This window comes from Mesocricetus auratus, unplaced genomic scaffold (assembly GCF_017639785.1).
Source record: "Mesocricetus auratus isolate SY011 unplaced genomic scaffold, BCM_Maur_2.0 Super-Scaffold_100007, whole genome shotgun sequence".
NCBI classification, from domain to species: Eukaryota; Metazoa; Chordata; class Mammalia; order Rodentia; family Cricetidae; genus Mesocricetus; species Mesocricetus auratus.
In genome coordinates this window covers 66,506,397-66,520,609 of record NW_024429191.1, presented here as the reverse complement: position 1 = coordinate 66,520,609, position 14,213 = coordinate 66,506,397, and positions in this window count along the sequence as shown.

Below are 14,213 nucleotides of genomic sequence, written 5' to 3'. Positions count from 1 at the left end.
TCTCCTCCTATTTATTCTCTCTGCCCGCCAGCCCTGCCTATCCTTTCTCTTGCCTAGCTATTGACTGTGCAGCTCTTTATTAGACCAGTCGGGTGTTTTAGACAGGCAAAGAATCACAGCTTCACAGAGTTTAACAAATGCAGCATGAAACAATGCAACACATCTTTGCATCATTAAAACAAATGTTCCACAGCATAAACAAATGTAACACATCTTAAAATAATATTGCATAGCAACTGAGTCCCACCTTCATGCTCTTACCCCGAAGCATAAATGTTGGTCATGTGACCTGCAGCTGAAGAAGAAAAAAAAAGAAAGAAAAAGGGCCCTTTTCCTGTCTCCTCAAGGAGCCATTTTTATGGAGTGACCAGAGAACACTAGGATGTAACAGCAGACCTGGAATTAAGTGATGAGCACTGGAAGATGTAAATGACCTGTGGATAGATTCCTGGTCCTTTGTGGTCAAGGAGCCAGGTGAAGGGAGGGTATGAAAAGACTCAACAAGTTGTCCTGCTTGCTGATAACCTGATGGCTTGATAGCAGATTATGAGGCAAGGCTCCAAGGCAAGCTCTGTGAGCCTGAAGCAGGTACTGAAAGGCTGTCTGGGAGCTTGGTCCCTGCCTTCAAGACTTCAAAGTTGCCTTCACAGAAATAATTAGGATCTCAGACTAATGGTACAGAAGGATGAACCATGGGTAATCCTTGCCACTTTCTTGTCATAGAAAGAAAAAGAACAGAGGCCCAGCTCCTTAAGGGCAAATCCATGTGCTGGTGATAACCGGTCATAGCCCAGGCATGTCTGAACCAATGACATGCCTTGGCTATGGGACTCTGGGGGTTTATACAGGATGAAATGTGGGCCTGAGAGTTCCTGGGTAGCTGCTTCATAGGAAGAAACCACAACCCTGGGACAGACTTTCCCTCCAAGTTCCTGTCTCCTGCTTTTCACTTCATGCTAAAGGGCTTACACCCAGACCTGAAGGAAGGTAGGTGCCCCTCTGAGGCTTCAGAGTACAGCCAGACCCAGCTCCCCTGTGTCCACAAACAAAACTACCATGTTCTGAAACAGCAGGAGATTGTGAGGGCTAAGAAAGTCCCTAGTGGATGTGTAAGGAGCAAATGAGGTTGAGTGGATGTGTGTTGTCATGGGCACCGTTGTGTCCGGGACAATGGCATCAGACGCACAGGAAACTGGCAAAGCCTTCCTCTAGCAACTGTATCGTCACCCTCGTTCACAGAGACCTCCTACACAGACCAGCTAACTCCTCCCCTGTGCCGTTAGGAATGAACATGCTGGGCTCTGGGTTGGTGCAGTAAGTAATGCCGCGCCATCAGAGTGCACACAGCCCACATCACCCCAGCTTTTCCATGTCCATGTATCTGTCCTCCCTTTATTCCCTCAAGACCAGGTTTCTAGGACTAAGCCTTGCAGAACCCAGCAGGAAAAGAATCATTCCTGGTATCTGCAAAGGCTGAATGTTAGTGAGAACTGGTTTCAGAATCCAGGGAGTTCTCAGCAGGGCAAGTGAGCCAAGGCTCCTGACAAAGTCCTTCTGAGCATCTTCCTCGCCCACGTTGCTCAACTCAAAGGCATCTGTGGTCCAGCCCCAGCCCAGGAACTTGGTAGCAGGCAAGCAGGGCTGTAGTGATGCTTGCTCCAACATCACCACACTTGAGCTGCCAGTTCTGACACTCAGAGTATCTAAAGGTCACTGACTCTTGGCCTTACAGCTACTGAGTGACCAGAGGACATCTCTTGTGTGTACAGAACACACAGGGCTGGAAAGTAAAAGGCATCGAAGAGAAAATAAGCAAATGTAAGATTTAAATAGGAACAAGAATGAAAAATGTCCATGTCAGACAAGGTAGAGTTCAAGGTTATATGTGCCCAACTTTTATCATGTAATGACAAGACACAGTCTTTTTAAGGATGCTAGAAGATGACAAGCCCTAGCAGCACATTAAAATGTAGAGACATTGGAACTTCCTAACAAATTATCAAAAGCATTGAGAAGTGGAAAACTAGAATAAACTGGCCACAAAGGGCACTATAAGAGTGGCTAAAGGATCTAAAACTGGAAAAACGCACTAGAGCCAAAGAGATTACAAATGAATTTCATTTATTTAGTCCAATGATAAAACTCAGTTGTGATGATAGCAAAATACAGAAAACATTTCTGGTTTTAGAATACATTGTCTTGATGTCAAGTTAGTGCTTAAGTAAGACTTTTTAAAAGATGCAACTGTAGACTTAGGAATTCAGATGCAAAAATTCCTAATATGAGTTTAACAAATAAAGTCAGGGTATGTTGGAGCAAAATAAGACCAACTAGAACTTTTTCTAGGAATGCAAGGATATGTCAACAATAGGGATCTGTCAACATAAGTCACTAAATATAAGTAGAAGAGAAAATGTCATCATAGCAATGTATTTGAAAACTACAGCAGTGATTCCTAATTAAAACACCATAGAAATTGCAGTTGTATACAATATAACAGAGACTACTTACCAAATCCAACATTAACCAAACTCTAAATGGTATTTCAATTAAAATAAGAATGTGGGGCTTGGGGTATAGCTCAGTTGCTTACCTCCAATGCTAGAAGCTCTGAGTTTGTTCCACAGTGTCACATAAAAGGGTGTGGTAGCACATGCAGTCTGGAGGTGGAAGTAGAAGGGTCAGAAGTTGAAGTTCATCTTTTGCAACATAACAAGTTAGAAGCCAGCCTGAACTACAGATCTTGTCTCAAAGAGTCCAGAAGTGCTTGAGATGGGAGGGGGGGAAGGAGGGAGGAAAATTGAATGAATGAATGAATAAGAGCACTGCTCCTACTATTGATGTTTAATCCTGTTACAGAGTTAACACATAAAAAGCAGGTTTGGTAGTTTGCACCCAGAATTCCAGGGTTTTACTGGCAAACCAGTCTAGCAGAATCAGCCAGTTCTAGTTCAAGATCCTGTCTCAAAAACGAAGGTGGAGAGCAAGTTAGGAAGGTCACCTAATGTCAACCTTTGGTCTCCACACACACACGCACACACAAACACAGAGGCAATAACAGATGTATTAGGAAAACAAACCTGTGATTATTCTCCCAGAGGTTTTGAAAGACTAGTAAGCTAGTACATAAAAATGACTACTGATTAATGAAAAAGTATGGTAACTGGATACAAAATAAATACACAAATAAGTAGTAACCTTTCTCTAGCAATAAATACCTAGGGATAGAAATCAGGAACTAATTACAGGAAAGTTTTATAAAAAGTACTTCTCTATAATAACGGTTGGACTCCTCAACAGTAGAGATGTGGTTGAAGAAAGCAAGGCCCACGTACATAGGAAATAAAATTGTCAGTAAGAAGTGACCCCAAGCCGGGCGTTGGTGGCGCACGCCTTTAATCCCAACACTCGGGAGGCAGAGGCAGGCGGATCTCTGTGAGTTCGAGGCCAGGCTGGACCGACAGCCTCCAAAACAGAGAAACTCTGTCTCATAAAACCAAAAAAAAAAAAAAAAAAAAAGTGACCCCAGACGCAGATGGCTTTACAGAATGTGTGGTGTACACTCAAATAAAATAGCTATTAAAATAATAGATTTTACAATTCTGTGGCAAAGCAAACTGATAAAACTACATATGCATACAAGTGACCCATGTATACAGATCACATCATGTTTGCTTGAGCCAGGGTGGGTGGGGATGTTGACTAGGTGAGGAGCATCAGTCACCAAGGTAGGTGTGGAGGGGTGAAGAGCCTGAAATGGGAAAGTGAACACGGGGAGGAGACACAAAGAAACTGAGTAGCTCACTAAAAATCCATAAATCCACCATTTATTAACTTTAAAATATGTAAGCATGCATGTATGAGGTGGTTAAATTTAGCAGTAAAAACACATTCCTAAAAAGAGGGCTGAAGCTCTAGTCAGCTGTGGTGGTGCACACCTGTAATCCTAGCACTCAGGAAGCCCTCTTGGGCTACACAGGGAAGCCCTTTTGAAAGAAGGTGTGGGGAGAATCCTCCCATTTCAGTAACGGTGAGTTCCAGGACAGCCTCCAAAACAATACAGAGAAACCCTGTATTGAAACCCCCCCAAAAAGAATTCTGTCGTTATTTGTTATTTCTAAATTTTCCAAAGAAGCCCCAGGGCTGGCAGGTTGGCTCAGTGCTAAAGCTGCCTGTCTGCTGCCAAGCTTGAAGACATGAGTTTGGTCCCTGGGACCCGTGTGAAAAGAACTGACTGCCACATCCATGCTGTGGACACACACATCATTTTTTAAGTAATAAAAGCATGATTTCCTGTATTCATTTTTTATCTTTTATTTAAATTAGAAACAAGCTTGCTTCACATGTCAATCCCAGCTCCTTCATCCTCCCCTCCTCCCCCGCACCCCACCAACCCCCCACTCCATCCCCCCTCCACTCCCCAGGTAGGTTGAGGCCCTTCATGGGGAATCTTCAAAATCTGTCATACCATCCCGGGCAGGGCCTAGCCCCTCCCCCATGTGTCCAGGCTGAGAGAGCATCCCTCCATGTGGAATGGGCTCCCAAAGTGCATTTGTATGCCAGGGTTAAATACTGATCTACTATCCAAAACCCCATAGGTTGCTGAGGCCTCATCACTGACACCCACATTCAGTCCCATGCTGGCCTCTCAGTCACCAGTCTGAGGTCCATGAGCTCCCCCCCTGTTCAGGTCAGCTGCCTCTGTGGGCTTCACCAGCCAGGTCTTGACTCCTTTGCTCATCTCTCCTCCCTCTCTGCAACTGGTTTGCAGGAGTTCAGTTCAGTGTTTAGTTGTGCGTGTCCACTTCTGCTTCCATTAGTCACTGGATGAAGGCTCTAGGATAGCATATAAGGTAGTCATCAATCTCATTATCGGGGGAGGGCATTTAAGGTAGCCTCTCCACTATTGCTTAGATTGCCAGTTGGTGTCATCCTTGTAGATCTCTGAAAATCTCCCCAGTGCCAGATCTCTTCTCAAACCTATAGTGGCTCCCTCTATTGTGGTATCCCTCATCCTGCTCTCCTCTATTCTTCCCCTGACTCAACCTTTCTGCTCCCCCATGTCATCCTCTCCCCTACTCTTTGCCTCCTCTGTTTCTCCCAGCTCCCTCTCCCCTCCCCTCCCCCTGTGTTCTCAATCCCCTCAGGAGATCCCATCCCATTCCCCTTCTCTTAGGGTCCTCTCTGTTTCCCAGACTCTCTAGTGATGGGATTGTAGGCTGGCAATCCCCTGCTCCATGTCTAAAATCCATATTTGAGTGAGTACATACCATGTCATAAATATAATTAATTTTAAATTGACTATCTTAAAAAGGGTATTTGGGAGCAGTACACGGGAGAAGAGAGTAGTTGCATGTAATGATTACAGAGGTCTGTGGAGTTTGTTGTGTTGTCTACCAGAGAGAGGGGGGAGGAGGGAGAGGGGGAGAGGGAGAGGGAAAGGGAGAGGGAGAGAGGGAGAGAGGGAAAGAGAGAGAGAGAGAGAGAGAGAGAGAGAGAGAGAGAGAGAGAGAGAGAGAGAGAGAGAGAACGAACATTGCCAGGTAGAAAGATGTCTCAGTGGGATAAGGCTCAGGCTCCTTTTCTAGAGGACCAGAGTTTGATTCCCAGCACCCACATGGCAGTTTACAAACATCTGTGACTCCAGCTCTGAGGTTCTGACATGGACTGGCCTCCAGAAGCACCAGGCACACATGGTGAACAGACTTTTGTAGGCAAAAAGACCCATTCACATAAAAATCAGAAAGGAAGAGAATTACTAAACTCTAGGTGCCTCACCTTCTCAGACTAATACAGTCTTTAAATTCGAAGACTTGGGAGCCCTGTCTTTTCCATAACTAAGCCGATATAACACTCTGTCTTGGTTTCTCTTCTGCTGCTGTGGTAACATACCTGACAGAAGCAGCTCTGGGGAGGAAGGGTGGTGCTGTTGCTGTTGTCGTTGTGTTGTTATTGTCTTAAGCTCACAGTCCATCGCATCAGAAAAGCCACAGCGGCAGAAACCACCGCTCCTAAATATAAATACAATTGCTCTCCTGACTTCTCATCCAGCCACCAACCTTACACATGAGCCAACACCTTTCACAAGAGGCTCACTGGGCATAGTAGGCTATAAAAATAGTGTTAATTTTGGTTCTGTAGACACATAGGGTCTGTGTGGTTACTGCTAATGAATACACATTTTGGTTTAGTTAGGAATTTTGTTTCCTCCTCGGCTACCTTTACTTGTTTAAGCCATACTGTGTTGTTGATTAGTTCAATTTCAGATGTATTCCTATTTAGATGTTGCCAGAGAAAACAAAACCAGACCCAGAGAGTAATAACTAACTGATGTAGCACAAATTCTAGCTGTTCTTAATAATAAAAACTCAGAGTCAGATACTGGGGTTAAGGCTGAAGATCAGAGAAGCAAAGTGGCCAGCCACTAGAGAGTTCTCACCTCAACTAAAGCTCAGACCACAGGAGTGATCCTGTCCCCAGACTGCATCCCCAGACTGGCTGCATCTTCAGACTGGCTGCATCCCCAGACTAGCTGCATCCTCAGACTGCATCCTCAGACTGCATCCTCAGACGGCCTCCTCAGACTGCATCCTCAGACTGCATCCCCAGACTGCATCCTCAGACTGGCTGCATCCTCAGACTGCATCCTCAGACTGGCTGCATCCTCAGACTGCATCCCCAGACTGCTTAAACTGCACTGCTCCTCAGACTGCCATGAGCCTCTGTCTCCTCCCTCCTTATATTCCTCTCTCCGCCCAGCCACATCACTCTGATCTCCACCTCCCTAGTGCTGGGATTAAAAGAGTGTCATTCCAAGTGCTGGGATCACCTTTGTGTGAGCTCTGTTTCTCTTTTATACTAGATCAATTTCGTGTAGCTCAGGGTGGCCTTGAACTCACAGAGATCCACTTGCCTCTGTCTCCCGAGTGCTGGGATTAAAGGTGTGCACCACCTCTGCCTGGCCTCTATGGCTAGCTATTGTGGCTAGCTCTGCACTCTGATCTTCAGGTATGCTTTATTTGTTAGATGCGAAACAAAATATCCCCACACATAGATTGCTGGTGGCCTGAACCAGGATGGCGTTTCCCCTCCTCCTGAAAATTTCCGCTTGTTCCATAGGATCTGAAACCCTTCCTAAACTTCATTTGTTCTGTCTACAAGTTTTGTTGTTTTGTGTAAACACCTTTTCAACAATAAAAAAGGAACTTAACCTTTATTTTTAAGTTAATTTTAATTTTATGTCTGTTTATCGTGAATGGGTGTTTTGCCCAATATGTTTTGTGTACACATCTGAGCCTGGAGCCCTGCCAGAAGAAGGTATAAGATCCCTAAGATTGGAGTTACAGATGACTGTGAACTGTGGGCGCTGGGAGTGGACCCTGGGTCCTCTGGAAGAGCAATCAGTGCTCTTCAACCATCTCTCAAGGTAAAACACCCTTTGAGGGAAGGTTAAGTGCAAATAAAATTAAAACCAATCAAAGTACATCCACACTGAGACCAGCACAAATCCTTACAATCCTGGAGGGATTGGCAGATCAAGGTAGTTCCTCGTACACACTACTTCCTTATAATCCCAGCTCCTCAATTCCATGCACACCCAGACTTGATTGATGGGTTAATGCCAGGGCCAGATACATCTGGATGCTTGCCTTGCCCCTGGTCCTAACTACTGTGAATGTTGTCTGTTACAGAAAGCCCTATGTCAATGTTAGGAACAACGCATACCTTGTGTGGTGAATTTGTACCAAATTCAGGTGTTACAATTACGTCAACTGAAAAGCAGAGGAGAGAACATGAAAAGCTGGGCATGGGGCAGTGATAAATGAACCCCTTTGCTTTCGTTGAAGAAAGTCGAAAGTCATCAAACCACAGCAGCTTATAGTTAAGGGGACCATTGAGATTATTCCTCCTCCTTCCCCCAACATAAGAGAAGGCCGAGGCACCGAGAGAGGTAGCATACAAAAGGCCGCAGAGAAAGTCCATAGTGAGTGCCTTGTGAATGAAAAGCACGAGTCCTCCAGCAAAGCCAGAATACGGCCATGCACACTTGTGTTCCCAGTACTTTAGTCCTTGAGGGGTTGTAAGTTAGAAGCCAACCCACATTGCGTAGTGGCAGAGCAAATAGCAATCCTGGCCTGACAGGGTGCCCTGGACATGGATGGAAGCAGAGGACTGACTCCCGTGGTGTGGCAATACATTATGGCAAAAACATCTCTCACGTTCTAAGAGACTGAAGCTTTTGATGGACTTCACAGCCAGAGTTAATAATACACTTGAAATCACTTAACACTTAAGGCTGCTATCCTACCGTGTTCTCAGCCTGCTTAGTCTGCCTTTAAGCGAGCTATGTTAACAACCGACCTTACGTGCCTTGGGTTTCCCATGTAATCGCCTTTTACAACCTAAGCTAAAGCATAGCTGTAATCTTAAATCATGTACTCTTCCATTCCCCTAACCTGAGGAATGCATGTGTGTTTGTGGGTGTTATGATAATCATTTGCTACAGGCAGCAAATACAGACTGAAAACAATCCTATAAATGAACATCCACCATAAATATTAAAAGCAACTGTCTTAGTTAGGGTCTCCATTGCTGTGAAGAGACACCATGTTTATATTTTCTTATAAGGAAAACTGTTAACTGGGACTGGCTTACAGTTTCAGAGGTTTCGTCCATTATCACCATGGGGAGACATGGTGACATGTAGGCAGACATGGTGCTGGAGAAGGAGCTGAGAGTCCTACATCTTGATCTGCAGACAGCAAAAGGAGATTGTGTGCCACACAGGATTTAGTGAGCATATGAGACCTCAAAGCCTGCCTCCACAGTGATACATTTCCTCCAACTAGGCCACTAATAGTGCCATTCCCTATTGGCCAAGCATTCAGACACATGAGGCCATGGAAGCCATACATATTTAAACTACCACATTCTACTCCCTGGCCCCTATAGGCTTTTAATCATAACATAATACAAAATTCATTTAATCTAACTTCAAAAGTCCCCACATCATTCATAGTCTTGACAATGTTTAAAAGTTCAAAGCCTCTTCTGAGACTCATGCAATTTCTTAACTGTAATCCCCTGTCAAATCAAAATAAGAAAGCAGATCACATACTTCCAACATATAATGGCGCAGGATACACATTACCATTCCAAGATGGAAGAAAGGGAGCATATCGAGGAAATGTTGAACCAAAGCAAGACAGAAAACTCCAAATTCTGCATCTTTATGTCTAAAGTCAAAATGCTCTTCAGATCTCCAACTCCTTTCAGCTTTGTTGACTGAAACACACTTCTGTCTGTTGGGCTGGTTCCACTCCCGGTTAGTGGCTCTCCTCAGCAGGCATCCCACAGCTCTGGCATATCCAACATCTTGGGATCTCCAAGACAATCTAGGCTTCACCATCACAGCTTCACACAATGGTTTCTTTGGTCCTCCATGCAGGGACACTACTGACACACTCCTGGCCTCAGTAACTTTTGTTAGTCTCAGAGGGAGATTCCATAAGCCCTTTCTTCTATCCTTGACTTCAAATCACAGTCGTGTGGCCAAAACTGCCTAGTTCTGCTGCCTGCTGGGGCTGAAACATGGCCCCCTTGTTCAGTTACATCTTCACCAGATTTCTGTTTTCAGTGGCTTCCTTCGCTGCCTAAGCCTGGCTGTCCTGAAACTCAATCTGTAGACCAGCTGGCCTTGAACTCAGAGATCTACATGCCTCTGTCTCCTGAGTGCTGGGATTAAAGGTAAGTATCACCATGACTGGACCTATGCTGTTATTTTATTCATTTTCACAAGTTGTAAGCTTAGCTGGGTGGGGGTCTTGCCCTGAGCTCACCACTCCCTTTATTCCATTTCTTAATCTGTTTGTCTCCTTGAACACAGGACTTGGCCCCATTCCACTTTCTGGTGCCCCCTTTCTCCTCAAATTTTACATTTTGTATATTTCCTTTCCCAGCTTGCTCCTTTTCATTATACATCTGCATAAGAGTGACTGTTAATAACTACTTTAACCTCAGATAGACTTTTTGGTCAAGGACAAAAAGCAGCCACATTCTTCACCAAAATATCACAAGACTGGTCTCCAGTCAAACATTCTTCCCTGAAACCTCTTGAGCCACGCCCCCACAGTTCAAATTGCCTTCAGCACCACTGTCTTCCATGTGCCTACTAGGATGGCCCGTTAAGCCCCACTTAAAACATTCAACTGCTTTTCTAATCCACAATCCCTAAATCCATACTCCTCCAAACAAAAACACAATCTAGCCTATCACAGCAATACTTCAGTCCCTGGTACCAACTTCTGTCTTAGGTTTCTGTTGCTGTATAGAGACATCATGACCATGGCAACTGTTAAGAGTTATGGAAAACTCTTTTAACTTTATTTATTTACAATTATAATTATTTTTAGGTTATTTATTATGTACACAGTGTTCTACCTGCATGTATGCTTGCATGACAGAAGAGGACACCAAATTTCATAATAGATGGTTCTGAGACACCATGTGGTTGCTAGGAATTAAACTTAGGACCTCTGGAAGAGCAGCCAGTGATCTTAACCTCTGAGATATCTCTCCAGCCCTGGAAAACTTGGGATTGGCCTATAGTTTTAGAGGTTTAGTCCATTATCACCATAGTGGGACATGTCGGTGTACAGGCAGACATGGTACTAGAGAAGGTGCTGAGAGTTCCACATCTTGATCCACAGTCAAAAGAAGGAGACTGTGCCACACTGGGCACACCTTGAGCATATAAAACCTCAAAGCCCACTCCTACAGAAAGTGGCATGCTTTCTCCAACAAGGGCACACCTACTCCAAGAAAGCCACACCTCCTAGCAGTGCCACTCCCTATGGGTCAAGCATTCAGTCTATGGGGGTCACACCTATTCAAACCACCGCAGCAACATACATATGCCTATTCATAAACGATGATGTTTATAGTACTGTTTGTTGTCTGGGTCAGTTAAAAATCAGTGAATTAATCTCTCAGAAAAGTCTGCTAAAGATTTCTATAAGGTGTTCCTAACCTTCATTCCTTCATTCCTCTATGCTGTTCAATAAAAGAGGAAAAGAAGCCTTTTGTTAAGGATAGGCACAGGGACAGATTCACAAGACTGCCTTCAAGCAGGCACAGATTCAGATTGCAACCAACAAGGGATGGAAGACACAGGGAAACCAAAGTAAAGAATTCAAACCTGGAATCCTTCTTGAGTAAATGACACCAAGGGGAAGTGTCCTAGTTAGGTTTCTATTGCTGTGAAGAGACACGATGACCACAGCAACTCTATAAAGAAAACATTTAATTGGGGTGGCTCGCTTATAGTTTCAGAGGTTCAGTCCATTGTTATGATGATGGGAGCATGGCAGCATGCAGGCAGCTGTGGTAATGGAGCTGAGAGTGCTTCATCTTGCAGGCAACAGGAAGTAGACTGACTATCACACTGAGGGAAACTTGAACAAAAGAGACCTCAAAGCCCACCTCACGGTGACACACGTCCTCCAACAAGGCCATGCCTCCTAATAGTGACACTCCCTTTGGGGGCCATTTTCTTTTAAATCATCACAGGAAGTTCTTTGATTCCTATTCTTAATGGGGACACTTGGGAGATTGTACATGCTGTCAAGTTAACTAGTAACCCTCCTCACTCTCCATTGAACCTGTGTCCTTCTTGCTGACTCTAATAAAAAGTCACTTTTCGTTTTTGTGTACTTACTCAAGTGGGTAATACAGTAACATGTTCCCAAAACTTACCGAATACTGAGAGAAAAATGCTTCCTCCCACTTATCTCTTAGAAACCCTGTTACATGCACTCTTCAGTAGTAATTGCTTTCTCTAGTTTTTCACATATGACTCTAAAACTAGATGTAAGAGAGAAATGGTGTGTGTGTGTGTGTGTGTGTGTGTGTGTGTGTGTGTGTGTGTGTGTGTGTTATAGGTAAACTTGTTAAAGTAAAGCTATTAGCCAGTCCCTGAGGGGCATTTCCCATCTCTTCTTCATCAGGATCTTTTGAGATTGCCCAACCAAAAGTGTATCTAGAGGCTAGAGAGATGGCTCAGTGGTTAAGAGCACACACTGCTCTTGCAAAGAACCCGAGTTTGGTTCCTAGCTCCATGTCAGACAGTCCACGGTTGCCTGTAACTCCAGCTCCAGGGGATCCCATGCTCTCTTTCTGGCCTACAAGACCCCCTACACTCACATGCAGACACACAAACTAAAAATAAAACATTTAAGAGATGCATATATAAAAACATTTCTACTCTCCCACTACTCTTTCTGAGCCTTTTAATACAAAGAAACCAATGTGTCTAAGTGTCTGAATGTCTTGTGTGCTGCCTCCCTCAAGTCTAAGGGATCCGTTCACATACTAAGCCTTCTTCACTTCAGCTAACATGAGATACAATAGTATAGTTGATGATATTATAGCCCTTACCCCAAATTCTCATTATTCCCAGTTTTCTAGTTAGTTCTTTAATGGTCAGAACTGATTTGAATGGTTGACCCACTTGTCATTCTCTCTGCTGCTTGGCTGATAAATTCAGGAAAAGGAGAAAGTGGTTGCAGTCATCGCCTTTTTAAGGACATCCCTTAGCTTGCTGACATCCTTCATCAGCCCTCCAAAAGTTGGTGTGGGGCCAGCGAGACCCTCTGGGAGACAGGATGAAGCATGTGGCCACACCAACAGCCTCGCTCCCCTTATGCCCTGGCCACCCCTCCCACAGGTCTCTGGTTAATTGCCATGACATATCGATGGGCACTCTCCAAGGAAAGAGCAGGCAGGCTGGCCCGCAGCATCCCAGCTCAGCAATCATCGCTGATTAAAAACTAGTTACAAAGCAATGAAGATGGAGTCTTGCATTAACCAAATGACCCCTGAGCGTGGCCCAGCCCAGATAGATGGAAGTAAGTATGAAAGCAAGACTTTATGGCGTCCACAGACCTTCAGGGCTTGAATTCTGCGAGATTTATGTGGTAGTGACAGCATTTGGCTGGGCTGGATGCTGGCTTTCTGCTTCATTCCCAGATGTGCCTGCGTGCCTGTGATTTCCTATGGACTCGCATCCTATTCGGAGTAGCCCAGTTTGCCTGGACCCTTACCTGAGTTCAATCTGAATCTTCTGATTATATAAAGTAGAAATGTATCACATTGCCAATTTCCAGAGAATCCAAATTAGCTCAACCACACTTAATACTGAAACTATCCTGAACATAATTTAATCTTTCCTTAATGACTCAAAAGATGCTGTGATGTCTTGCATTAATCAAAGTCATGGTTATGAATACCAGAAGCTAATACCGACAAAAAGTAAAAGTGCCCATGAAGAATTGGGCAAAGGAAATGATGGAAGCCAGCACAGGTGGCTATTTGACAAGAGTCCAGGTGTGACTGGGTGTGTCAGTGGGTGTGTGGAAGTATGGGCTGATACAATTTCACCTGGCTAATTCTGACATCACCATACACAAAGAATGACACTGTCAACGTTAACATCTCCTTGGCTCTCATTTGCTCCCACGATCTCCCAGGAGAATTAGATCTCATTTAGGCAGATTTAGATGAAAGGAGAGGGGGAGAAATGTCCAGTCCAGGAAAAAGCCAAGAGTCCAAACAATATCCTCTTTAACGGATAAAAGAGAAATGGGCAGAGGTATAAATGATGGACTGGGAAGAGGCAAGAGCTGGATTGACAAGGAGAAAGTTATGTTAAGAATCAACCACCAGGGCTGGAGAGATGGTTCTGTGATTAAGAGCACCGACTACTCTTCCAGAGGACCCAGGTTCAATTCCCAGCATCTGCATGGCCGCTCACAACTGTCTGTAACTCCAGTTCCAAGAGACCCAATACCCTCATACAGATAGACATGCATGGAAAGCAACAATGCACACAAATTTTTTTCAAAAAATAAATTAAAAAGAGAAGCAACTACCATGATGGCAAATGGTTTGTGTGTGTGTGTGTGTGTGTAAGATGGGGATAGCAGCATCTACTTTATTAGGTTGTAGTGAGCTCTATGCAGCCCACAGGCTTTGCTATGGACTCAGATAAGAAGTGTCTGCATTCCTCACCCCCAAATTCATGTCTAAGTCTAAATTCCTAATGTGGGAGGGCAAAGCCTTTAGGGAATGAGTAGGTCATGAGGGTGGAACCCCTCGGGCATAGGGTTGGTGCTCTTCTGAGATCCCAGAGAGCTCCCATGTGCCTCTCTTGCCCA